This window comes from Phyllostomus discolor, chromosome 10 (genome assembly GCF_004126475.2).
Source record: "Phyllostomus discolor isolate MPI-MPIP mPhyDis1 chromosome 10, mPhyDis1.pri.v3, whole genome shotgun sequence".
Taxonomy (NCBI): Eukaryota; Metazoa; Chordata; class Mammalia; order Chiroptera; family Phyllostomidae; genus Phyllostomus; species Phyllostomus discolor.
The window spans coordinates 56,415,887-56,441,464 of record NC_040912.2 but is presented as its reverse complement, the minus strand read 5'-3'; the positions used below and the strand labels follow the sequence as shown (position 1 = coordinate 56,441,464).

General features: G+C 40.5%; 1 long non-coding RNA gene across 1 annotated transcript; it reads left to right on the top strand.

The window, feature by feature from the left end:
* The first annotated feature begins 15,402 nt into the window (after nt 1–15,402).
* Nucleotides 15,403–23,326, top strand: LOC118496993. Its single transcript, XR_004899535.1, has 3 exons — nt 15,403–15,471; nt 17,594–17,600; nt 23,315–23,326. It is a non-coding gene; the product is annotated as an uncharacterized LOC118496993 (long non-coding RNA).
* Nucleotides 23,327–25,578: the final 2,252 nt, after the last annotated feature.

The following is a 25,578-nucleotide window of genomic DNA, read 5'->3' as shown; positions in this document are numbered from 1 at the left end:
TTCCATTTTCATTTTTTAATGGTTTCTTTTGCTGTGCAGAAGTTTTAAATTTGATGCAGTCTTACTTGTTTATTATTCCCTGTTTTCCTTGCCCTAGAAGATAAAATGGGCAAAGGACCCAAATAGACACTTCTCCAAAGAGGACACACAGATGCTCAACTGACATATGAAAAAATGCTCAATGTCCCTAATCATCAGAGAGAGGCAAATTAAAACCACATAAAATATCACCTCATACCTGCCAGAGTGGCTACCATCAATAAATCAACCAACAAGTGCTGGCAAGTACATGGAGAAAAGGAACCCTAGAGCACTGTTGGGAATGCAGATTGGTGCATCCACTGTGTAAAATAGTAAGGAGACTTGGCCAGGGACTCAGTTGGTTAAAGCATCATCCTGTACACCAAAAGTCTTCAGGTTCAATTCCCAAACAAGCACATACCTAGGTTGTATGTTCGATCCCTGGTCAAGGCGTGTCTGGGAAGTAACAGATCAATGTTTCTCTCTCACATCAATGTTTCCTTCTCTCTCTATCCCCCCTTCCTCTACCTCTAAAATCAATAAACATCCTTGGGTGAGGGTTAAAAATATAATAATAAAAGCAGTATGGAGTTTCCTAAAAAAAATTAAAAATGGAACTGCAATTTGAATCAGTGATCCTACTTCTGAGAATTTATTCTAAGAATTCCAAAACACCAATTTGAAAGAATATATGCATCCATATATTTATTGCAGCATTATTTACAATAACCAAGATTTAGAAGCAGCCAAAGTTCCCATCAACGGGTGAGTAGATAAAAATACTGTGATACATTTACACCGTGGAATACTACATGGCCATTAAAAAGAAGGGGCTCTTATCGTTTGCAACAGCTTGGGTGTACCTGGAGATTATTATGCTAAGTGAAATAAGCTAGCTGGTAAAAGGCAAATACTATATGATCTCACTTATATGTGGAATCTAATGAACACAGTAAATTGATGAACAGGGTAGAAACAGAGGCATGGATATATGGAGCAGACTAACAGCTGTCAAAAGAGATGGGGAGAACTGGATGAAAGGAGGTAAAGGAATTAACCAAAGAACATATATGCATAACCCATAAACACAGACAACAGTGTGGTAATGGCCAGGGGGAAGTGGGCTAAGGGGGCAAAAATCGGGACATCTGTAAGTGTCAATGATAAAAATAAAGTAAAAAAAATACATTGGTATGAGTTTTAAATGGGTACTCCTTATTTAAATAATATAATACCTCTAATAATTAACAATAAAAATATTGAACCTTCTTTCAGAGTGTTCCATCTGTTGACATATGGATGCATACACTGAAACAAGTACTCATTGTGTTTCTTAGTCACACATATATCTATCAGTACTCTGGAGCTATTGTGATTGGTGTATCTGATAGGAAGATTCAGAAGCAGAATTGTAATTCTACCAAGGGCAGTTCAGTTCACAGTTTATTCTGCATTGCCACAGTATTGCTCGCTTCCTTCACACAGAGTTATTATGGCTGTAGAGGAGTCTGTAAAAGAAACTTCTACAGTTTCCTGTCCAGAAGTACGGCTCCACTCCAGAACATGCTACCCCAATCTTCCCTGAAGAAACATCTGAGTGAGGTGGGGGAACAGACGAAAGTGTTGGAAGTATTTGGTAGCCACTGTCAAATACAGTGTCGATGTTTTTTAATCCCTTTCTTATACTTTGGATTTTACATCAGGCTATCCTAAAATTATTGTATCATGTACAAAAACTTAAATGGAAGCAAAATAAGATGCAGAAACCCAGTCGTAGGCCAAAAAGAAATGGGATACTGGTAGTCTTTCCTTCTATAACATTATTTGTTTTGTTTGCAGTTGGGTGAGACTTGTAGCCTCTGAGTACATTAGATGATGGCTATGGATGTCATGATTAGAAGACTTTATAAAGGGTTAATCAACTGGTAGCCTGGAAACTGACAAAGATTAGTCCACATCAGTCCTAGGCGGCCTTGGTTGCAGCCTAGAACTATCTAGTGCCAAGTTGCTGGGGACTAGAAGTAGGACATTACATTACTTCAGTGGTCATGAAAGGCAGTTTAAAGTGTTCATTCTCTCCCCTCCACCAACCATTTCTAAAAACCTTGCCAATGCTCCACTCAAAGCTAAACATAACAACATTAGCAACTGCATCTAACCCCCAAACTTTGAAAAGCCACAAATTAGGCCTGCCTCTGTATAACCAGCTTAACACAATGAGTCAAAAGTTGTGATTTGAATAATTTTACAATAAACATTAACATATAAGCCACTGGTATAAAAAATCAATATCCCAAATTCCAAAATGAAGCTTTATGTTAACATCCAAGTCCAACCTTTTTGTTTTTTTTCTACAATTATATGCCTGGAATAGACCAAATTCTAAGCCTGGTCAAGACTATAGGGGGCTCAAAAATGGCAATGTTGTTTTGTTTTGTTTTGTTTTGTTTTGCTTTTTTAAAAAGAGGAGGGGAGATATGGCTGAGGGACAGATGTTATCTGGAAAGTCTTCCTGCTTGTTAATCAGCCAAAATGGTACACATACAGGTAAGGTTTCCCATTTTAATTGTATTGCTACCAATTCAACTCTTCTCTCCAACAGTAATTCATCCTCATTTTCTGACCTCCCAATGTCTACTTGCTTCAATTCAACACTCCCCTGAAATGGCTCTCCAAGGTCACAAGTAGGTCCTGCTATTTTACTGAGAGTGAAAACGTGCTCCTTATTATGATCTATAATGTTATATTGTCTACAACCTTTTTAAAGTGTATCTTATTGACTATGTTATTACTGCTGTCTCAATTTTCCCCTTTGCCCCCTTCTGCCCAATCCCCTCTTCCCTCCAGCAATCCTCCACCCCTTAGTTCATCTCCATGGTTCGTGCATATAAGGTTTTTGGCTTCTCCATTCCACTGTTCTTAACACCTCCTTATCTATTTTATACCACCAATTATGCTTTTTAATCCCTGCACCTTTTCCCCCCATTCTTCACCTTCCCACTCCCAGCTGATAACCCTGCAAAGGGTATCCATTTTTATAATTCTGTTCCTGTTCTGGTTGTTTTCTTAGTTCATTTGTTTGCTTTAGATTCCATTGTTGAGAGTTGTGAGCCTGTTGCCTTTTTAATATTCATAGTTTTGATCTTCTTTTTCTTAAATAAGTGCCTTTAACACTTCATGGAGTAATGGCTTCGTGATGATGAACTCCTTTAGCTTTACCTTGTCTGGGAAGCACTATATCTGCCCTTCAATTATAAATGACAGTCTCCCTGGATAGAGTAGTCTAGGTTGTAGGTCCTTGCTTTTCATCACTTTGAATAGTTCTTCCTACTCCTTCTTGCCTGCAAAGTTTCTTCTGAGAAATCAGCCGACAGTCTTATGTGGAACTCATTTGTGGGTAACTCTCTGCTTGTCTCTTACTGCTTTTAAGATTCTCTTCTTATCTTTAACCTTTGACATTTTACTTATGATGTATCTTGCTGTGGCCCTCTTTGTATCCATCTTGTTTGGAACTCTCTGTGCTTCCTGGACTTCTATGTCTACTTCCGTCACCAAATTAGGGAAGTTTACTTTCATTATATTTTTCAAATAAGTTTTCAATGTTTTGCTCTTCCTCTTCTCCCTCTGGCATCCCTATGATTCAGATGTTGGCATGTTTGGTGATGTCCCAGAGTCTTCTTATAAAATTGTTGTTTTGGGTTTTTCTTTAATTGTTGTTTCTTCTCTGTGTTCTAGTTGAACATTTATTTCTTCATTATGTTCCAAATCACTGATTTGAACCCGTCTTCCTAACCTTCACTGTTGGTTCCCTATAGACATTTCTTTATTTCACTTAGTGTAACCTTCATTTCTTCCGTTTTGTTGTTGTCACAGTCAATGAGTTCTTTAAGTATCTTGATCACCAGTGTTTTCAACTCTGCATCTGATAGGTTGACTATCTCCATTTTATTTAGTTATTTTTCTGGGGTTTTGTTCTATTCTTTCATTTGGGCCATATTTTTGTCTCCTCAATTTGGCAGCCTCCATGTATTTGTTTCTGTGTATTAGGTAGAGCTGCTTTGACTCCCTGTAAAAGGCACCCACCTGGATGATTGTGGTGAATTCTTTAATCCTTGGTTGTTGGACTCCATACAGTTTGATTTTCTGACAGTTCTGGGTGTTTTTGTTTTGAGACTTAGTTGTAATTCTTTTTGTGGTTGTATGAGGTGGTAAAGCATGTCTACCTACACCTCCATCCTGACTGGAAGTCTTGTATATAACCTGTTAATGTCCAAAGAGAACCTGAAGATAAATAGTATCACATCACCTGGGGGCTCAGAAATTCAGAACCTCAGGTCTCACCTCCAACATTCACTCCCTCTTCCCAACTCCACATTTTTGTATTTAGTATCTTAAGAATATTTCTGATTGATTACCACATAGACTTCAAACATGAAATATCAAAATGATACATATTTTACCTGCCCTGCCTCCCATAAATCCCCTGGTCCCTACCATCACATACTCTTCAGATTTGTCACTATCTTATCATTGATATGAGAAAGTAAAAATCACTTTGCAATCTCCCTCACCTAAAAGTCAAACCAAATGTCAAGTCCTTATTCCTACATCTGGATTTATTGGATTCGCCTCAATGGAATTTTTGAAATAAATCTGAGGTAGCCATTCCCTCTCCAGAAGAGCTGTAAGTGGAAAATTTTCTTCCTATATGAGGTTATGTGTTTTAATATGGTTGCTGAAACACCATTCTCAGCAAGACACTCTAGAGAAGACCTGGAGAAATGTAGGGATAAAGACAAAGAGAGAATGTCTCAACAGAGATGCTTTAAATGTCATCTGCTTCTTCCTTCCTATAGTGTGCTTTTATATTATCCTTTCAATGAGTTACTCTTTTTGACTTAATCCATTGGATTTCTGGACCTGCAAATAAAGAGAGACACATGAACTTCAGATATCTGAGAAGCCACAGCAGGAACTACCACACTCAAAGGCCTGTGATTACAGACTGGCTTGCTTGGGGTGCTGTAACAGACTGAGCATATTTTTTTTTGCCAAATAGTTCCATTAAAAAATTATACTTATGCCCTGGGCAGGTAGCTTCAGGTTATCGGAGCCTCATCCCTATACATCAAGGTTGCAGGTTCAATACTTAGTCAGGGCACATACAAAAAGCAACAAATGGATTTCTGGCCAAGATGGAAGCATAGATAGATACACTATGCCTCCTCACACAATCAAAAGAAGGAAAAGAACAAATTTTTAAAAAAGAAACAACCAGAATTGCCAGAAAATCAAACTATATGGAAGTTGGACAATCAAGAAATTAAAAGAGAAACATTCATCCAGACCAGTAGAAGGGGTGGAGACAGGCAACAGGGGTGGAGAGGACTCATGGCAAGGTGGTTGCTGGAGGACCTGGGCAGGCAAAGCAGTGGCTCATGGATCAGGCGAGGTGGCAACTGGTGAACCGGGAGGTCCCATATTTGCATGTGGATAAACCAGGAGGACCAAATAGGGAAAGAGATAGACTGCACAACCCAGGGTTCCAGCTTGGGGAAATAAAGCCTCAAAACCTCCCATGGAAAAATCTGTGTGGGTTGTGGCAGTGGGAGAAACCCCCAGCCTCACAGGATCGTTCCTCAGAGAGACCCACAGGGTTCTAGAACATACACAAAACCATCCACATGGGAATCAGCACCAGAAGAACCCATTTGTTTGTGGTTAGTGGTAGAAGTGAATGAAAGCCAGCCAAGAGCCAAGCAAGGGGCATTGTTTCTTTTCAAACCCCTCCACATACACAGCACCACAAGGCAGCAATGTGGGTTGTCCCACCCTGGTGAATACCCAAGGCTCAGCTCTTTACCATGTAACAGACATGCTAAGACAAAAAAAAGTGGCCTAAATGAAAGAACAGATCAAAGCTGCAGAAAAAAATACTACTAAGTGATGAAGAGATTGTCAACCTATCAGATACAGAGTTCAAAACACTGGTAATCAGAATGATCACAGAAATGGTTGAGTATGGTCGCAAAATAGAGAAAAAAGTGAAGGCTATGAAAAGCAAATTAAAGGAAAATGCACAGGGAACCAACAGTAATGGGAAGGAAACTGGGACTCAAATTAACAGTTTGGACCAGAATGAAGAAATAAACATCCAACCAGAACAGACTGAAGAAACAAGAATTCAAAAATATGAGGAGAGGCTTAGGAACCTCTGGGACAACTTTAAACATTCCAACATCCAAATCATGGGGGAGGCAGAAGGAAAAGAGGAATAGAAAGAAATGGAAAACTTACTTGAAGTAATAATGAAGGAGAACTTCCCTAATCTGGCAAAGGAAATAGACTTCCAGGAACTCCAGGAAGCTCAGATGTCCCAAAGAAGTTGGACTCAAGGAAGCACACACCAAGCCACATCATAATTATAGTACCCAAGATTAAAGATAAGGAGAGAATCTTAAAAAGCATCAAGAAAATAGGAGAGAGTTACCTACAAAGGAGTTCCCATAAGACTATAAGCTGATTTCTCAAAAGAAATCTTGCAGGCAAGAAAGGCCTGGAAAGAAGTATTCAAAGTCATGAAAGGCAAAGACCTCCATCCAAGATTACTCTATCCAGCAAAGTTATCATTTAGAATGGAAAGGTACATAAAGTGCTTCCTAAATAAGGTCAAGTTAAAGGAGTTCATCATCACCAAGTCCTTATTATATGAAATCTTAAAGTGACTTATCTAAGGAAAAGATGATGATCAAAAACCATGAACAGTAAAATGACAACAAACTCAGAACCTAACACTAAACAACCGAACTTAAAAAAAAAAACAAAAAAAAAAACGAAACAAATTAAGTAAACCACTACAACAGGAACAGAATCACAGGAATGGAGATCACATGCAAAGTTATCAATGAGGAGGGTGAGGGGAGAATAGAGGGAAAAGTACAGGGAATAAGAAGCGTAAACAGTAGATACAAAATAGATAGGGGGAGGTTAAGAATAGTATAGGAAATGTAGAAGCCAAAAAACTTAGATGTACAACCCATGGACATGAAGTAAGCAGGGGAAAGTGGGGTGGTACAATGTAGAGCGCAATAAAGTGGGGAAAACATGGAACAATTGTAATAGCATAATCAACAAAATATATTTTAAAAATAAAAAAACTACATTCAAATTAAATCTAAATTAAATTTCAAAAATAATAATAATAAAACTTGAGGGCAGGTAATTTTTTAAGGATTTCATTTATTTATTTTTAGAGAGGGAAGGGAGGGAGGGAGAGAGAGAGAGAGAAACATCAATGTGTGGTTGCTGGGGGTTATGGCCTGCAACCCAGACATGTACCCTGGTTGGGAATCAAACCTGGGACACTTTGGTTCCCAGCCCGTGCTCAATCCACTGAGCTATGCCAGCCAGGGCTTTTTTTTTTTTTTTAAGATTTTATTTATTTATTTTTAGAGAGGGAAGGGAGGGTGAGAGGGAGAGAGAGAGAGAGAGAGAGAGAGAGAGAGAGAGAGAAGAGGGCAGGTATTTTTACTTGTTCCCCATTATATTTGCAGAGCAAAATACCCTATCTGTCATATGGAAAGCACTCAGTAAATTGTATGAATGAATGAATGTGTAAGTGAAGAATAAATGAATGGAATGGTCATGGGATTTGCAGTAATAAGATTTGGATACCAGTCTACTCATCCATTACACAGATGTGTGACAAGGAAAAAAAAAAAGAAACAACAAATGAATGCACAAATAAGTGGGATAACAAATTATTGTTTCTATCTCCCTTTCTCTCTAAAACCAATAAAAAAGAGTCCCTATTTCTTAAAAAAATATATTCATCATCCAATAAACCTTTAACTCCCAATTTGTAAACATTATTAATTGTTGAAGATAACATCTGATTTGTGAGTCTTCATAAAGATATTATTTAGAGAGGAGAACATAATGTTGGAGATTCCCCTTGGTGCAAGAGCTTTAGGTAAGTCCAGTGTGCTTCTGTTTTTTTACCATACATATAATCTATTCCCTTAAAATTAATATGGCTCCATGGTATGGTTCAGTCATTCCTCTTTCCCTCTTAAGAAGCCGCAGGAAATGCCAAGGTACAGCCTTGTCCAGTAGAAAGAAAGCATGCAATTGTTAATAAATACATAAAAATATCAATTAATCAATCTTTCTCATGTGAGTTATTTCTACCTAAACCACTCCCATCTGCACATAGGTAAGTTAGGAGGAAGTTAAAATTTAGGAGACCGAAAACCAGTTTGGGGCCAGGAGGTGGGTTCGGTTGAAACCTGTGAAGATGCTAGGGATGGGTGGATATCTGAGCTTGACAGCATGGCTGTCCTTTCTCCTATTAAGAGAAACAGGTGTGGCGTAGCCTCTCTACCCCAGGCAGAGATGGTCACATGGATCCCAGAGGGCCAGGTTTTATTAGAGGTATGTGTCATGTCTTTGAGTGGGCAACTATAGAACTATACCAGGTAGAAGTTAGTGAGAGAGAAAGGGAAGAGGGCCCAATTGAAGAGGATGTGGCCTTTAAGACTTTCCTCCAGTGGGCACCTGCCCAATCTAATGACACCGATGCTTGAGTTGAGAGTGCTCCTTCTAGGTCTCTGTCACCTTTATGTCACATCAGCACTCAGACAATTCTTATTTGAACAAAATAATATTCAGTCCCACGTCCTTAGGGTCTGTGTCCTCTCATGGCACTCTATCTACCTATTTATCATCTGTTTTATTCATTTAACAAATGTATATTGAGATTCTATCCTAGAACAATTCTAAGTATCTTTCAAATAAGAGAGAAAGAAATCAAGTTGAGTATCTATGTGCCATGCAATGAATAAATATTATGCTATTTAATTCTCTAAATCATTTTTAAAGTAGGTTTTAGGATTCCACTTTTACCTATGAGAAAACTGAAGCTCAGAGGGGTTTATTAGCTTGTCCAAAAACATATTGCCAAGAAGGGGCAGAACTAAAATTTATGGTGGTTCTCCAAGCCCAGGCTTTGTCACCAATACCAAACTAAGTTTTAAGGGTAAATGAGCTTCCATAGAGACTTGATAGCAGGTGAATGGGCTACTGTCCTTATGTTACTTCTATAACTGGGATCCTATGAAAATGAGATAAGAATGGGAAAGCCCAGTCCACCATAAACCATGTACCCTTTTGTGAAAGCATCTAGAAAACAAGCTGGAGATGGAGGTTATGATTCTGGGACATTAATCATTTTACTTAGGAAATATAGGTGTCTGTGCCCATTCCTACTCCAGAGCATAATATAATTAACAATACAAAAGAAAAAAGTTAGTTTTTAAAAACCCTAAAACCTTGTCCTTATTAGAAGCTCTATTGTGAAAGATGCCTTGTCTAGGATAAATGCATTCTCTTTGCATTTGAGAAATATGTAGGAATTTAATTACTGCCCAAGTCTTTCTTATTTGGGCAAGCATGAATGGGTTCTCTGTGGCCAGGCTCTTTCTTTGAGAGACTTCGAACTTACTGCTATCTTCATTAGCACTTTTCCAATCAACACTGTGATTATTTAACATTCTTAATCTTTTAAAATATATATTATTGATTTTGCTATTACAGTTGTTCCAGCTTTCCCTTTGCCCCTCTCTGCCCGGTACCTTCATTCCCTCTGTTACAGAAAATCGACTCAGACAGCGTCTGAGTTTGCGAAGTGGAATTTTATTCACGCATGCAGACCCAGAGGAGACGGTCTCCAAATTCTGGGCCCCGAGCTCAGGCGGGGGCTTGCTTATATTCTTGCTGCAAAGGCGGAAGGAGGAGTGGGGAGGAGCACAGTTGCTGGCAGGAAGCCGTTTTACAGAAGCAGAATGCAGAGGTTAGCATGCAGCCTTGAGATAACTGCTCTCTGAGAATGGCCACTGCTCAGTATGTCCTGAACCGCTATCTGAGAATGGCTACTGCACAATGTGTCCTGTCACAGTCCCCCCTTTTGATGCTATAAGGTGTTTCTATCCCTTTAGCATCACCATATATATTATACCTGGCTATACGGCTTGGGTGCTGGGGAAGGTTGCAACTGCTAATACTGGTGTTGGTACTGCTAGAGAGCTAACACTTTGGCAGCTGCCTTATGAGTCAACGTGGCCTCCAGCTGTTGGACCAAGGTCCAGAGGATGCAGGGTCTCATATGCCTGACACCTCCAGGTCTTGTATCCTATGGTCCTGGATATTACTCCAGTCCGGTATACCCTCCCTCCCCAAGTGCAGAGGGATTGCTATGACTGAAAGCAACCCGATGGCATGTCAGTGGAGGAGCTGAAAGCTGACCCTGGGCGATAGTAAGAGACTACTCTACCGCTGAGCATAATCCTATATCCAGGGGTATTATATTTGCAGGCTGGGGCTGAGACAGGGGCCACATTTGTCAAGTGAAGCATACAATAAATCCAAATGCAGAGACCAAGCAGAGATAAACTATTCCTAGGGCGATCCGCTCCATGGGATTCCATTCCGCAGGGGTCACAGTCACTAGTCCAATTCCCAATACTCCTGCTAAGGTGCTAATTAAAGTCAGGTACCCTGCAGAACAATGGTCCATTCCCTGATGTCTTCTTTACTGGCTGTCATCCTCCGGAGCCTCAGCGTGAGTAGTCTAAGTGCAGGCCTAGTCCTCAGGTCCTCGGGATCTACTGCTGTTTTGGCCTGGCTGTAGTGGATCCAAGGGGTGATTCCTGCAATCTAAGCAATGCTAGTGGCAGCAAGTCTGTCCAGGGCAGTCCAGTTTCCTGGTAAAATTTAGCTAAGGTTTATTTGAGAGTCCAGTTCATACGCTCTACGTTCCCAGAACTCTGGGGTCCACAGGCAGTGTGTAGTTTCCATGTGATGTTCAGAAGTTTGGCTGTTTCTTGTACTATTTGTGAGACAAAGGCTGGCCCGTTATCACTTCCAATGGTCAGAGGCAATTCGTACCTCGGGATGACGTCTCTCAGGAGGGCTCCAGTGACTTCTTGGCTTTTCTCCATCTTGTGGGGAAAGCCTCAACTCATCCAAAGAAGGTATACATGATCACCAGGAGGTATTTAAACCCTCAGCTAGGTCTGACTTTAGTAAAGTCTATTTGCAGGTCTTCAAAGAGTTGTCTATCTGTGTGCTGTATCCCCGGCCTCATCTCCGGGTGCCTGGCAGCATTGTTCCAAGCACATGCTATGCATTGTGCTGAGGCAGAAGCACAAAGTGCTGCCAGGTTGGGGAAATAGAAATACCTCTTCAGCAGATTTTCTAGGGAGGTCTTGCCCATGTGGGTGAGGGCATGGCACTGCCTTACTAGGTTGCTAGCTTGCCCTTGTGGTATATATATTCTCCCGTCTGGCAGTCTCCACTATTCCGCAGTTGTCCACTACTATGTACCTGGAGACTCTCCTGCCTTCAACCATATAGCTGCTCCCATCTGTGTAGTAGGTGACATCAGGTCGGGCCAAAGGCTGGTCCCAGAGGTCCGGCCGGCTGACGTAGACCTCTTCGGTTACTTCGGACAGTCATGGTCCGGCTCTCCAAGTTCTGCCGGTAAGTAGGTGGCTGGATTGACTCGTTTCACAGTCTTAACATGCACCCTCAGTTTTCTTTGGAGGATGCCCTGGTACTGAGTCAGTCTAGGGTTCGATAGCCACTTATGCCCCTGCCCAGCAAGGAAGCTGTTCACTGTGGTACGTGGAGACTGATTTCTTGACCTAGAGTTAACTTGTCTGCTTCTTGCGAGAGGGTCATGGCAGCAGCGACTGCCCTCAGACAAGGCGGCCAGCCGGTGGCAACATGGTCCAACTACTTAGACAGGTAAGCCACAGGGTGTTGCCATGGTCTGACAGGCTGGGTCAGGACCCAAGGGCTACCTTGTCTCTCTTGTGGGTATACAGATCAAAAGGCTGCCTCGGATCTGGGGATCTGGCAGTCCAAGGGCAGGAACATCACTGAGGCACCCCTTGATATCTTGGAAGGTTTTCTCTTCATTTTCTCTGCATTCTAGGGGCTTAGTGTCCAGACCCTTCAAAGCCTGGTAGAGGGGCCGAGTTCCACAGCAGCAGGGTGCAGGCTGGCTTTTTTCTCAGGAGAACAAGCATTTTTCTCAGAAATCAGATGAGGTTCCAGAGGGTGTTGGCAACTCTGCCATTTTCTGTCCATGCCTCTGATTACACTGTAAGTACTTCCAACAGGCCTGGTTGAGTGCGGCTGAAACCCCAAGGGAGCTTGCAGACCGCTGGGGCAGGCGAACCCAACGGAGCACCGTGAGGGACCATGACAGAGGACTATGCGGACGGCTGTGGGGGCACTTCAGATACACAGCCCTCGCCCTCTGCAACTCAACGTGAAGAGTAGGAGTGTGTTCAGGATGTGCTTCTGGTGTTCTTTCTTTAATTCAGCCAGGCATTTCAACAGGGTGTGCTTTCCCTCCCACCAGGAGGAGGTTGTCCACGTACTGCAGAATTGTCAGGTCCAGCTCCCCCTCCACGAGGGGCTTCAGATCTCTTGCTAGGGCTTCCCCAAATAAGGTTGGGGAATTCTTAAACCTCTGAAGCATTCTAGGTCAGGTCAACTGAGTCTTGACCGCAGTGTTCAGATCTTCCCATTCAAAGACGAAAATGGGTTGGCTGGAAGGTACCACAGGCATGCAGAAAAAGGCATCCTTCAGATCAAGGCAGGTAAACCACATTGCTGTTGGGAGAAGCTGGCTCGGGGTGGGGGGTATAGGTTTGGGATGACCAGGTGGAAGGTGATGGCTGCTTCGTTGACGGCCCACAGATACTGGACAGGCCGGTACCTGCTCCTGTCTGGCTGCCATCATGGGTCTGGGAAGGTGTGGCCCCATGTCATGGAGCCAGTCTTCTCTAAGCTCCCACACAGGTGCTGTAACTCGGGGGACCTGCCTCCCAGTCACATCTTGGGTGGGGGGAAGTCTATTTCTATCCCCCTGTCCCAGAGCATGGCTACAGCTATTTAGTATATCCAAGTGATCAGCCAAAGGCTATAGGTATGTCAAATGACTATGCCATGGATTAGCTGTAAAACTGTTGCTGTACAAAACAGCCCTGCATGTTCTTGCTCCATGTGTCCCTTCCCCCAACTCACACCTGTGGGGGAAGAGGTGAAGACATCTTAAAATCTCCAGGACACCTTGAGTTCTGGACCCCATTTTATTTTTTTCTATTTTTTTATTTTAATCATTGTTCAAGTACTCCCGTTCCAGCCCACCCACCCAACCCTCCCCACTTCCCTCCCATTACCACCCTCCCCCTAGTTTTTGTCCATGTGTCCTTTAAATTTGTTTCTGTAAACCCTACCCATTCTCCCCTGAAATTCCCTCTTCTCTCCCCTCTGGTCATTGTCAGTTTGTCCTCTATTTCATTGTGTTTGGTTATATTTTGCTTGCTTCTTTGTTTTGTTGTTTAGGTTCCTGTTAAAGGCGAGATCATATGGTATTTGTCTTTCACTGTCTGGCTTATTTCGCTTAGCATAATGCTGTCCAGATGCATCCACGCTGTTGCAAAGGGTAGGAGCTCCTTCTTTCTTTCTGCTGCATAGAATTCCATTGTGTAAATGTACCATAGTTTTTTGATCCATTCATTTACTGTTGGGCATTTAGGTTGCCTCCAGCATTTGGTTATCGTAAATTGTGCTGCTATGAACATTGGGGTGCAAAGGTTCTTTTGTATTGGTGTTTTAGTGTTCTTCGGATAAAGTCCCAGCAGTGGAATTGCTAGGTCAAAAGGCAGATCCATTTTTAGTTTTCTGAGGAAGTTCTGGACCCCATTTTAAATACCCACTAGGGGTCCCCCCTCTTGGCTGCACCCTGTAACAATCTCTCATTTTAGATATACACCTACTTTAAATTTTTTAAAAGGACAATGGATGAAGGTCTCATCTTCTTGTAATTACTTCCAGTTGGACATGGATGTTGTCCTACCTACCCATGGGTCAGTGGTGCCCTGAATGGGAAGGGGGGGTGCAGCATGGAGGGAGTCCTTCCTGTAAGGGGAAGGACCTTACAGAATCCTGGTCAGTTGGCTGTTACCAGGAAGTCACAGGCTTGGTGTCCAAAGGCTGGCATTCCTGGACCGTTGGCATCCTGGTCATATTCTGGAGATGACAGATTTGGAAAGAGTTGGAAGGCCCAATTAAATCATAACCGCTAAATGACAAAGGCAGGAACTTAAGTAAAGAATGGCTTATCTGGAGGAAGGTGTACAAGGCATGCTACACCTATCCAAAACTCTTGTGGCCCATTATACTTCACTTGAGCTGAGAGGAATATATTAGGATGTCCCTCCTTTCAGATATCTGAACCCTTTCTGTCCAAGCCATCAAGACAAAAAAGGGAAAATCGGTTCCAAAGTGAAGCCCACAGATCGCCCAAACCTTTCACCAACCCAACCACTTTGTTTAGCCAAACCATTGAGTTTCAGGGGCAATGATGAAAAATTGGCTACTTAAGTGGGGCCTATATTGCAACCAATCATTCAGGTAATGAAGTCATAGGCATATGTCCTATGAAAACAGAAGAACACACAGGTTTAATTCACACAATAATTCCTAAACCAGTCTCTGTGCCTGTGAGACTGTCTTTTTGGGAAGACGTTCAGTTGCAAGGTCTTTCCTGCAATAACATTTAGCAATGGCAATTTGACAGGTCATCCATACCTGTAAATTGTACATCTTTGGTGATATTACAAACCCAGTTTCAACTTTCAAATGAAAACAAACTTTCAAGACAGTTAGTGGCATGATTCTGATGTCCAATACTGAGCATTTCCATGCCTTATACATTCCATTACTAACTTTCAGTTTTCTATTTATCTTTACAGTTTCCCACAGAGCTTCTGCAACATTCACAAACCTTCTAATCTTTCTTTCATACACTTTTTTCATTTATATGTTTTATACTTTCCCATTTACTTTCCCACAGAGTGTGAAGTTTCAACCTTCCCTGGAATCCTCAATTTCCTTTTCAGAGCAGATACAGAGCAAATCCAAAACACAGAGTTCCAGAACAATACACAGGTAGAAGCATTCTCTTGCACCAATGTGTCCATTGGTGCCTTGCAGAGACATGGTCCTTCAGGCCCAGTGTCTTGGCAGAGACATGCCCCTTTTGCCTCCAGCAGAAACACTTGTCAGCCAAAAATGACCCTTCCTGGGTCCTGAGTGGCAAAAGCATTCTCCCCAACCCGTTACAGGTGACCTTTCTTATGTCTTACAGGTGACTTTAAACAGGTCTTCAAGTACAGAGGGTTTCTGATCAGAAACACCAATGGCAGAGACTTGCTTTTTCAGATCCCGTCTCAGGGCAGAGACATGCCCCCGGTGATGAATTCTCCCGATCAGCGCCAACAGACAAGGGAAGAGACTCTTGGGTCACTCGCCTGGCCTCTCCTCTCGCGAGGGACTTGGGTCTGTCTTGGCTACAGCTGCCCATGTAGAATTCGGGTTAAACTCCCAGCCGTTAAGCCATATGAGAGACCGAGGAATCACAGGTTAGGGCTCACTCACACTCCATAGGCTTCTGCCAGTAGAGCAACAAACACAGTCATTCACACAAGCACTCAGAGCTTATCACGTTCCCACCTGCCCAAACAGTGGGAACCCTACCTGGGCCTTCCAGCCTGAGGGGTCATCAGTCCCTCCTTCCACTACAAGGGCGGGCCTGGTCTCGGGCACAGGTCCCTGGGGCACTTACCAGATAGGCGCCTTCCCAGATTTCACCAGTTCGAACCCCGTCCGCCCGGGGTCAAAGAGCGGTCTGGGGGCCGAGCCCATGGAGCCCGGGATGTTAAGGACCCAAAATCACCAGGGCTCAAGCCTCCTTATCACCACTGGGCCCCACCAGCAGCCCCGCAGCCACCTTCACCAGAGGCAACAGCTTGCTCACATGAGTTGTTTCCCAGTCAGGGAACCAAAATGTTACATAAAAGCGACTCAGACAGCGTCTGAGTTTGCGAAGTAGAATTTTATTCACGCATGCAGACCCAGAGGAGACGGTCTCCAAATTCTGGGTCCCAAGCTCAGGCGGGGGCTTGCTTATATTCTTGCTGCAAAGGCGGAAGGAAGAGTGGGGAGGAGCACAATTGCTGGCAGGAAGCAGTTTTACAGAAGCAGAATGCGGGGGTTAGCATGCAGCCTTGAGATAACTGCTCTCTGAGAATGGCCACTGCTCAGTATGTCCTGAACCGCTATCTGAGAATGGCTACTGCACAGTATGTCCTGTCACACCTCCAGCAATCCCCTCCCTTAGTTCATGTTCATGGGTCATGCATATAAGTTCTTTGGTTACTCCATTTCCTATACTGTTGTTAACATCCTCCTATTTTGTACCTACCCTTTTGTACTTCTTAATCCCTTTTCTTCCATTCTCCCCCTTCTCCCTCCCAGCTGATTACCCTCTAAATGAACTCCATATGTATGATTCTGTTTCTCTTCTACTTGTTTGGTTAGTTTGTTTTTTTAGATTCAGTTGTTGATAATTGTGCATTGGTTGCCATTTTAATATTCGTAATTTTGATCTTCTTTTTCTTATATAGTTCCCTTTAACATTTCATACATAATAGTTTAGTGATGATGATGAACTCCTTTAGTTTTACCTTGTCTGGGAAGCAGTTTATCTGTCCTTAGTTCTAAATGATAGCTTTGCTGGATAGAGTAATCTAGGTTGTAGGTCCTTGCTTTACATCACTTTGAATACTTCTTGCTAGTCCCTTCTTGACTGCAAAGTTTCTTTTGAGAAATCAGCTGACAGTCTTACAGGAACTCCTTTGTAGGTAATGCTCTGCTTTTCTACTGCTTTTAAGATTCTCTCCTTATATTTAACTTTGGCATTTAATTATGATGTATCTTGGTGTGGTCCTCTTTGTGTTTATCTTGTTTGGGAATCTCTGTGCTTCCTAAACTTGTATGTCTATTTCTTTTGCCAAATTGGGCAAAAGTAAACTTTCATGACTTTTTCTAGTAAGTTTTCAATTTCTTGTTCTTCCTCTTCTCCTTCTGGCAACCCTCTGATTCAGTTGTTGGTACCTTTGGAGATGTCCCAGAGGCTCTTTATTCTATTCTTATTTTTTGAATTCTTGTTTCATCTTTCTGTTTTGACTGAATATTTTTTCTTCCTTATGTTCCAAATCATTGATTTGGATCTCGGTTTCATCCCTTTCACTGTTGGTTCCCTGTGGAGTTTTCTTTATTTCACTTAATGCAATTTTCATTTCTGCCTGGGTCTTTTTATACTGTTGCAGTACCCAATAATTTCTTTGAGCATCCTGATAACCAGTGTTTTGAACTCTACATCTGATAGGCTGCTTATCTCCATTTAATTTAGTTCTTTTCTTGGAGTTTTGTGCTGTTCTTTCATTTGGCCATATTTATTTCTCTCCTCAATTAGGCAGCTTCCTTGTTTTTGTTTCTGTGTATTAAGTAGAGTTGCTTTGACTCCCTGTCTTAGTAGCATGGCCTATTATTAAAAAGGCACCTGTGTGGATGAATGTGGCTTCTTTAAATCCTTGGCTATTGGACTTTCATACAACTCAATTTCTGAGGAATCTTGGTGATGTTTATTTTGTAGTTTAGCTGTAATTTTTGGTGTACTTGTGCACAGAGGTGAAGTGTGTTTACCTATGCCTCCATCTTGACTGCCAATCTCTTTATCTGCCCATGGCCTGCTGGGTGGTCTGGGTGGTGACCCCTCACACACACCATGTCACAGCAAATCTCTATTTAGCATTTTTATAATGAAAGGTATTTTAGTCTGTCTTTTCTGATATAGCTAGCTGATATGACCAGAGTCTGGATAATCCAGACTAACTAACCACTTTTGCCTTATTTTCCTGGCCCAAATAAAGGTAATTTACTCAATATTGCACTTTATTTGCACATGTAAATGAAGTCTGACTGAAATTGCTCAGGCACAGTTAATTCAAGTCAATCAAGCAACTTAAACTCTGCAATGCATTGGTATTTCAGGCTCAACCTTGACTTTTCTTTGTGCCTTCATATTTATGTGCTTATTGGTGTGCCTCTTTTTGAAATGTACTGTCCAGGTAGATACTATATGTAACCTTGCACAGTTAGGCTTGAAAACATAGCTAATATTAGTGTGGCTTAAGATGTGGGTAGAATGAATATTTTTAGTTGGTACTTCAAATGATAAACAAGTGGAGCATGTTTCTCTAGATGGTATCTTGGGGGAACTAAGGCAACATGTAGAATCAATGCTTTTAAATATGACGTGAAAATTTAAGGAAAGAAAAAAAAAATGCATTGTGTGGTTCCTAATTAATGTAGGAATAAAATTATAAACTGAGCATATACTGACTACACATCATAACATGCCTTTTAAACAAAAATCCCAAAACCCTTTTACCTAAAGTTGCGGCATTAATTTCCTATATCAAGTGGAATGTAACCAAAGCCAACATTGAATGCTGGCAAGCCCTTCCTAACACTGATCCTTCAACCATGTTACTTCCTCTGCTTTTCTCTACCTGCACCACACTGTCAGCCTCACCACTGGTCTTCATCTTTGGATCTTAGACTCAGTCACCTTCTCAGAGAGGGTCTGCACAACCACCCCATTTATGGTAGGTTCCCATCTTGAAATTTGTCACATGCTATCCTGTTCTTTCCCTGTATAATGCTCACCACAATGGGTGTATGTGTGTTCATGTTGTCTTCCCTTCTAAATCCTAAGCTCTGGGAAGGCAAAGATTGTGACTGTTGATTCACCAACGTATGCCTAGTAGCTTGTGAAGCCAGTCACATATCACATGCTCAATACATATTTGTTTAATGAGTAAATATTTGAATGGATAAGCAATCTAAGGTCCCTCAGGTATAGGCAATCTGAACAAGGAAGAAAATGTCATCTCCTTACAGAGCTATGTCTGCACACTATCATCTTGCAAGCCACGCTTGTTGATGGGTTTGTATAAAGAAACACTTAGAGTAGTTAGGGTACAGGTGCTTTAAATCTTTGTTGTTTGTTTCTGAATGATGTACTGGTAAATGACTTCTAAATGATTATGTGTATAGGAGATTAGCAAGTTATCTGGAATTAGAAAGTTGTTTCTTTGGGGGAAAAACTTTTCTCTCAAAAGCTCTTTGTGAGTAATAGAGACTTGGAATAGTTTTAGGACTTTATTTTTGTAGAAAAACTAGTCAAAATAAGTCCCATTTTTATAGGTAAGGTAGAACAAAAACTTAAATCTCCAAACCTCAAGCATCTTCCCTAGTGAGTATGGAAATTTGTGACATAACATGGGACATACTTAACAGTATTAATTATACTTATTTTAAAATTTTTATGTGGGCAGTAGCCTCATGTATCTTGTGTTTACTGAATGTGTCTCTTGACCTCATCATTTCTCTTGTGCTTGATTTAATGTCATGTTGTTTTGTTCATCATGGCCCCTTAACATAGAAAATTCACTGCTGACATTGCCAGTAAACAGCCATGTCAAATGATTGATCTGGAAACAAAATTAAAGTGACTAAAGACTTTGAAGGTGGGAAAGTGGTGATGGTTATTGCTCACCAGTCAGGCTCCATTATGATCTTTAAGAACAAGAACAAAGTTGAGGAAGCTGTTAATGGATCTGCTTCATTGAACACAATGAGACTAACATTTATTTGAGAAGAGCCTATAGCAGACATGGAGAAACTTCTAGTGATCTGGATTGAAGACAAAACACAAAAGCATATCTCTCTCAGCACTATGACAATCATGACTAAAGCAAGAAGTTTGCTTACAACGTTGAAAGAAAATGCTAGACCTGCTACAATATTGAATTTACTGCTAGCTCTGTGTGGTTTTTAACAATTCAAGAATCATTATTCATTATACAATGTGAAAGTGAGTGGTGAGTCTGCAAGTGTTGATGTGAAGGCAGCTGAAGAATTTTTGGAAACTTCGAATAAACAGATTGTGGGAGGAAATTACTCACCAGAGCAAACATCCAATAAGGATGAATACCTCCTGTTCTAGAAATGGATGCCTGAAAGGATTTTCATCAAATAAGAAGGCCAAGTCAATGTCAGGTTTTAAAGATTTTGAGAATAGAATAATAGTCTTCCTTAGGGGCAATATTGCAGGCTACAGTTTGAACTGCTTTGTGATCTGGCACAGTGAGAATCCCAGGAACTTCAAGCATATCAATAAACACACATTGCCAGTGGACTACAGAAGCAATAAAATGTCATGGATAACCTAGCTCCTCTTCCAAGGGACCCTTAGGAATTATTATGCCAGAGAAATGGAGAAGTTCTGTTTGGAGGATAACATAACTTTCAAGATTTTGCTTATTGTTGGTAATACTCCTAGACATCCTCCTTTTATTAGTTATATTTATTCTGATATCAAAGTGGTATTTCTCACTCCAAATGTTACCTCTTTAATCCAACCAATGAATCAAGGAGTTATAGCAGCTCTTAAGGCTTTCTGCCTGAGGAAGAAGACACTAATGAAATTCTGGAAGAATTACAATGTATATGACTGTATCAAAAACCTTGCTTGGGCTTGGGATGATGTCACCAAGGACTGTATAAATGACATCTGAAAGAGGACACTCAAGAGGTTAAGAACTTCAGAGGACTTGACAAGGGTGAGGAGTTTGCAAAAAAAAAAATCAACAAGACTGTGGTTGAGAATGGAAACAACTTTATCTTATATGTGGATGAGAATAACATTCAGGAACTCTTAGAGGGAATTCCAGGGGAACTGGCTAATGATAAATTGTTGGAACTGGAAAAGAAATGCGTAGATGAGGAAGAAGCAAGAGAAGAGGATATATCAGGAAAAGAAAAAGAGGAAGAACCCTTAAGAAAATTCACAATAAGGGGTTTAATAAAGGATTTAAAAAGTGTTTGCAGACTTTAACAAACTTCTTAAAAAGTATAGGGAGGAATGTTTATGGTACGCTATCTACTTATATACAAATCTATGATGAAAAAGAAAAGCAAACTACATAGACATATTTTGGAAAGAGGGACACATATGCAAGAAGAAATCTCAGGCAGGTCCTTCAGGAAGTAATTCCATAAGAAGGCATTGTTATCACAGAAGATGATATTTCCATGACTGTTTTTGGTCCTGAAGACCTTCTAGTGGAACAAGAAACGGAGGTAGCAGACAGTGGATTGAGGAGCCTGACCTTGTGTAGCTAAGGCTAATCTGTGTGTTTGTGTTTTAGTTTTAACAAAAAAAGTTTTAAAAATAAATAAATAAGCCCTGGCTGGCATAGCTCAGTGGATTGAGTGCAGGCTGCCAACCAAAGTGTCGCAGGTTCAATTCCCAGTCAGGGTACATGCCTGGTTTGCAGGCCATGACCCCCAGCAAACGCACATTGATATTTCTCTCTCTCTCTCTCTCTCTCTCTCTTTCTCCCTCCCTTCCCTCTCTAAAAATAAATAAGTAAAATCTTAAAAGTAAATAAATAAATAACTAACTAAATAAATTTTAAACTAGAAAAATCTTATAGAATAAGCATATATAGAAAGAAAGTCTTTTTGTATGGCTGTTCAATGTGTGTCTCTTTTAAGCTAAGTGTTATAACAAAAGACTTAAGGAAGCAAAATATACAATTGAGTAAAGACAGTCTTTTCAACAAATGATGCTGAGAAAAGTGGAAAAGATACATGCAAAAAATGGAGCTATACTTTTTTCCTATACCAAATACAAGAATAAACTCAAAGTGGATTTACAAGACTTAAATGTAAGACTCGAGCCCTGTCTGGTGTAGCTCAGTGGATTGAGTGCCAGCTTGTGAACTGAAAAATTGCTGGTTTGATTCCCAACTGAGGCACATGGCTGGGTTGCTGCCAGGTCCCCAGCTGCGGGTGTGCAAGATGAAACCAATTGATGTTTCTCTTCTTCTCTTTCTCTCTCTTCCACTGTCTCTGAAAATAAATAAATAAAATTTTTTTAAAAAAGAGAGACTCCAATGGTGATTTTGCTCAAATTCATTTAAAAAAGTAAGACTTCAAACTGTGGATCTCCTAGAAGAAAACATAAGCAGTAAACTCTTTGACATTGCTCTTAGTAATATTTTTTTTTGGATCTATCTCTTTAGGCAAGAGATACAGAAGAAAAAAATAAATAAATGGGACTACATCAAACTAAAAACTTTTGGCACAGCAAAGGAAATCATCAACAAAACGAAAAGACAAACTACAAATTGGGAGAAGATATTCACCAATGATTCATTTGATAAAGGGGTTAATAACCAAAACTTAAAAAGAACTCATATAACTTAACATCAAAAACAAACATTCCAATTAAAAATTGGCATAGGACCTGAACACAGTTCTCCAAAGGATGTATATGAGGGGGGATGCCCCAAAATGTAATTTATTAATAAAAAGTTGTGTATTTATTCTTACATGTTTAAACTCAATCACCTTCAAATTACTCTCCATTTGATACAATACATTTATTGAGACATTTTTTCCACTGCTCAAAACACTTTTTGAATTTGTTAATTTTAGTGCCTTTTAGTACTTCTGCCATTTTTTGTTTCACCTCTCCCACACTGGCAAAACATTTCCTTTTGAGGACTTTGTTCATCTGAGAAAACAAAAAAGAGGTCACTCAGGTCAATATTGGATGACTAAGGAAGGTAGGACTCGGGGGTCATGCCATTTTTTGTCAAAAACTGCTGAACACTCAGTGAAGTGTGGGCAGGTGCGCCTGTAAATCACCCATCATGAAATGGACAAATGAATTGAAGGGATCTTCAAAAAAAAAATTCAGTGAAGCTGAACACAGTCTCTCAAAACAATGCCAGCTGGTACATTGATACAAATGCACTCCTAGAACACTCACCTAGTGCGGGAAGACTATGCCATAAGGAACAGACCCTCCGGAAGATAATTTTAGGTTTTGGGTCCTACCCATTTGGGTAGGATGGACAAAAAATTATGAAAAAAATGTTTAATGTCAAAGAAATGCAAATGTAAACCACAATGAGATATCACCTTACATCTGTCACAATGACTACCATCAACAACTCAACAAATAAGTGTTGATGGAGATCTGGAAATTCTTGAGCACTATTGGGGGGGATCACACATTGCAAAACAGTATAGAGATTCCTCACAAGTTTAAAAATAGAATTACGTTATGGCCCAGCAATTCTACTTCTATTTATCTGAAGAAGTACAAAATACTAATTCAAGAAGATATATGCCTCCCTATGCTCAGTGTCCATCAATAGACAAGTGGATAAAGAAGAGTGGTATATACTCATATATACAATGGAATATTACTCAGCCATAAAAAATGAAATCATAGGAACCAACCATTTAGGGAAAATATATTTTCAAATGACACTTTGGACAAGAGTTTGATCTCCAAAATATATAAAGAACTCACATGACTCCACTCCAGGAAGACAAACAACCCAATTAAAAAATGGGCAAAGGACCTAAACAGACACTTCTCCAATGAGGACATACAAAAGGCCCAGAAACATATGAAAAGATGCTCAGCATAGTCAGCGTTCAGAGAGATGCAAATTAAAACCACAATGAGATACCACTTCACACCAGTCAGAATTGCCATCATAAACAAAGCAACAAACAAGTACTGGTGAGGTTGTGGAGAAGGCAGCCCTAGTGCACTGTTGGTGGGATTGCAAAGTGGTGTAGCCACTATGGGAAAAAGTACAGAATTTCCTCAAAGAACTAAAAATGGCACTGCCTTTTGACCCAGAAATTCCACTGCTGAGATTATACCCTAAGAATCTTGAAACACTAATTCAAAAGAACCCATGCACTCCAATGTCCATAGAAGCACAATTTATAATAGCCAAGTGCTGGAAGCAACCTAAGTGCCCATCAGTAAATGAGTGGATCAAAAACTATGGTGCATTTACACAATGGAATACTACACAGCAGAAATAAAGAAGGAGCTCCTTCCTACCTTTTGTGACAGCATGGATGAGCCTGGAGAGCATTATACTAAGTGAAATAGGGCAGGTGGCAAAAAACAAATACCATATGATCTCACCTTTAAGTAGTACCTAATGAACAGAACAAAAAAGCAAGCAAGCAAAATATAACCAGAGACATGGGAATAAAGAACAGTAACCAGAGGGGAGGTGGGAGACAGATAATGGGGGAAAATAGGGGAAAGGTCATCAAGGAGCATATATAAAGGACCCATGGACAAAGACAAAGGGGATAGGATTGAGGGTAGGAGTGGGGATGGGTGGGGCAGGGGGGAATGGTGGGGAGAAAATGGAGACAACTAGACTTGAACAATTTAAATAAAAGAGAAAAAATGAAATCAAATCATTTGCAACAACTTAGATGAACCTAGACGATATTAGGCTAAGTGAAATAAGCCATCCAGAGGAATACAAATACCATAAGATTTCACTTATATGTGGAATGTGAAAAATAAAATAAAGGAACAAATGACACAGAAACAGCTTCATAAACACAGAGGAAAAACTGATGTTTGCCAGATGGGAGGAGAGGTTGTAGGGTTGGGTGGAAAAGGTGAAGGGATTAAGAAATACAAAATGGCAGTTACAGAACAGTCACAGGGATATAATGTACAGCATAAGGAATATAGTCAATAACATTATAACAACTGTGTATGGTGTCAGATGGGTACTAGATTTACAGGAAGATCACTTTGTAAAGTATATAAATGTGTAACCACTATGCTGTACACCTGAAATTAATATAATATTTATAATATTAAATGTTAACTTTGAAAAAAATTAAAAAGACTCAAAAAGTTTTAAAAAGTTAAAAAGTATTTTTGGTAAACAGTTACAGTAAGCTAAGGTTAATTTATTATTTATTATTGAAGAAAAATATTTATTATAAATTTAGTGTAGATTAAGTGTGCAGAGTTCATAAAGCCTACAGCATACAGTAATGTTGTAGACTTTTATATTCACTCACCACTCATTCACTGACTCAATCAGAGCAATGTCCTGTCCTACAAGGTCCACTCATGATAAGTTCCCAATACAGGTGTACCATTTTTTTGAAATTTTTTATATTGTGCTTTTTAAAAGATGTTATTTATTATTTTCAGGGAGAAGGGAAGGAGAAAGAGGGAGAGAAATATCAATGTGTGGATGCCTCTGGCATGCACCCTAGTGGGGACCTGGCCTGCAACCCAGGCATGTGCCCTGTCTGGGAATTGAACTGGCTACCCTCTGGTTCACAGCCCTTGCTCAATCCACTGAGCTACACCAGCCAGGGCTATATTGTATCTTTACTGTACTTTTTCTGTATTTGGATACACAAATACTTACCACTGTGTTACAACTGCCCATAGTATTCAGTACAGTAATAGGTTTATAGCCCAGGAGCAATAGGTTATACCATATAGCCTAGTGGCTAGACCATCTAGGTTTGCGTAAGTGCATACTACAATGTTCATGCAATGACAAAATTGGCTAACAGTGCATTTTTCAAAACTTATCCACATTGTCAAGAAATGTATAACTATATTTCCAGTTTACACATGGGGCATATTGAGTGAACTGACTTGATAAAGTTACAAAGCTAGTAATGGTGAAGACATGATTTAAA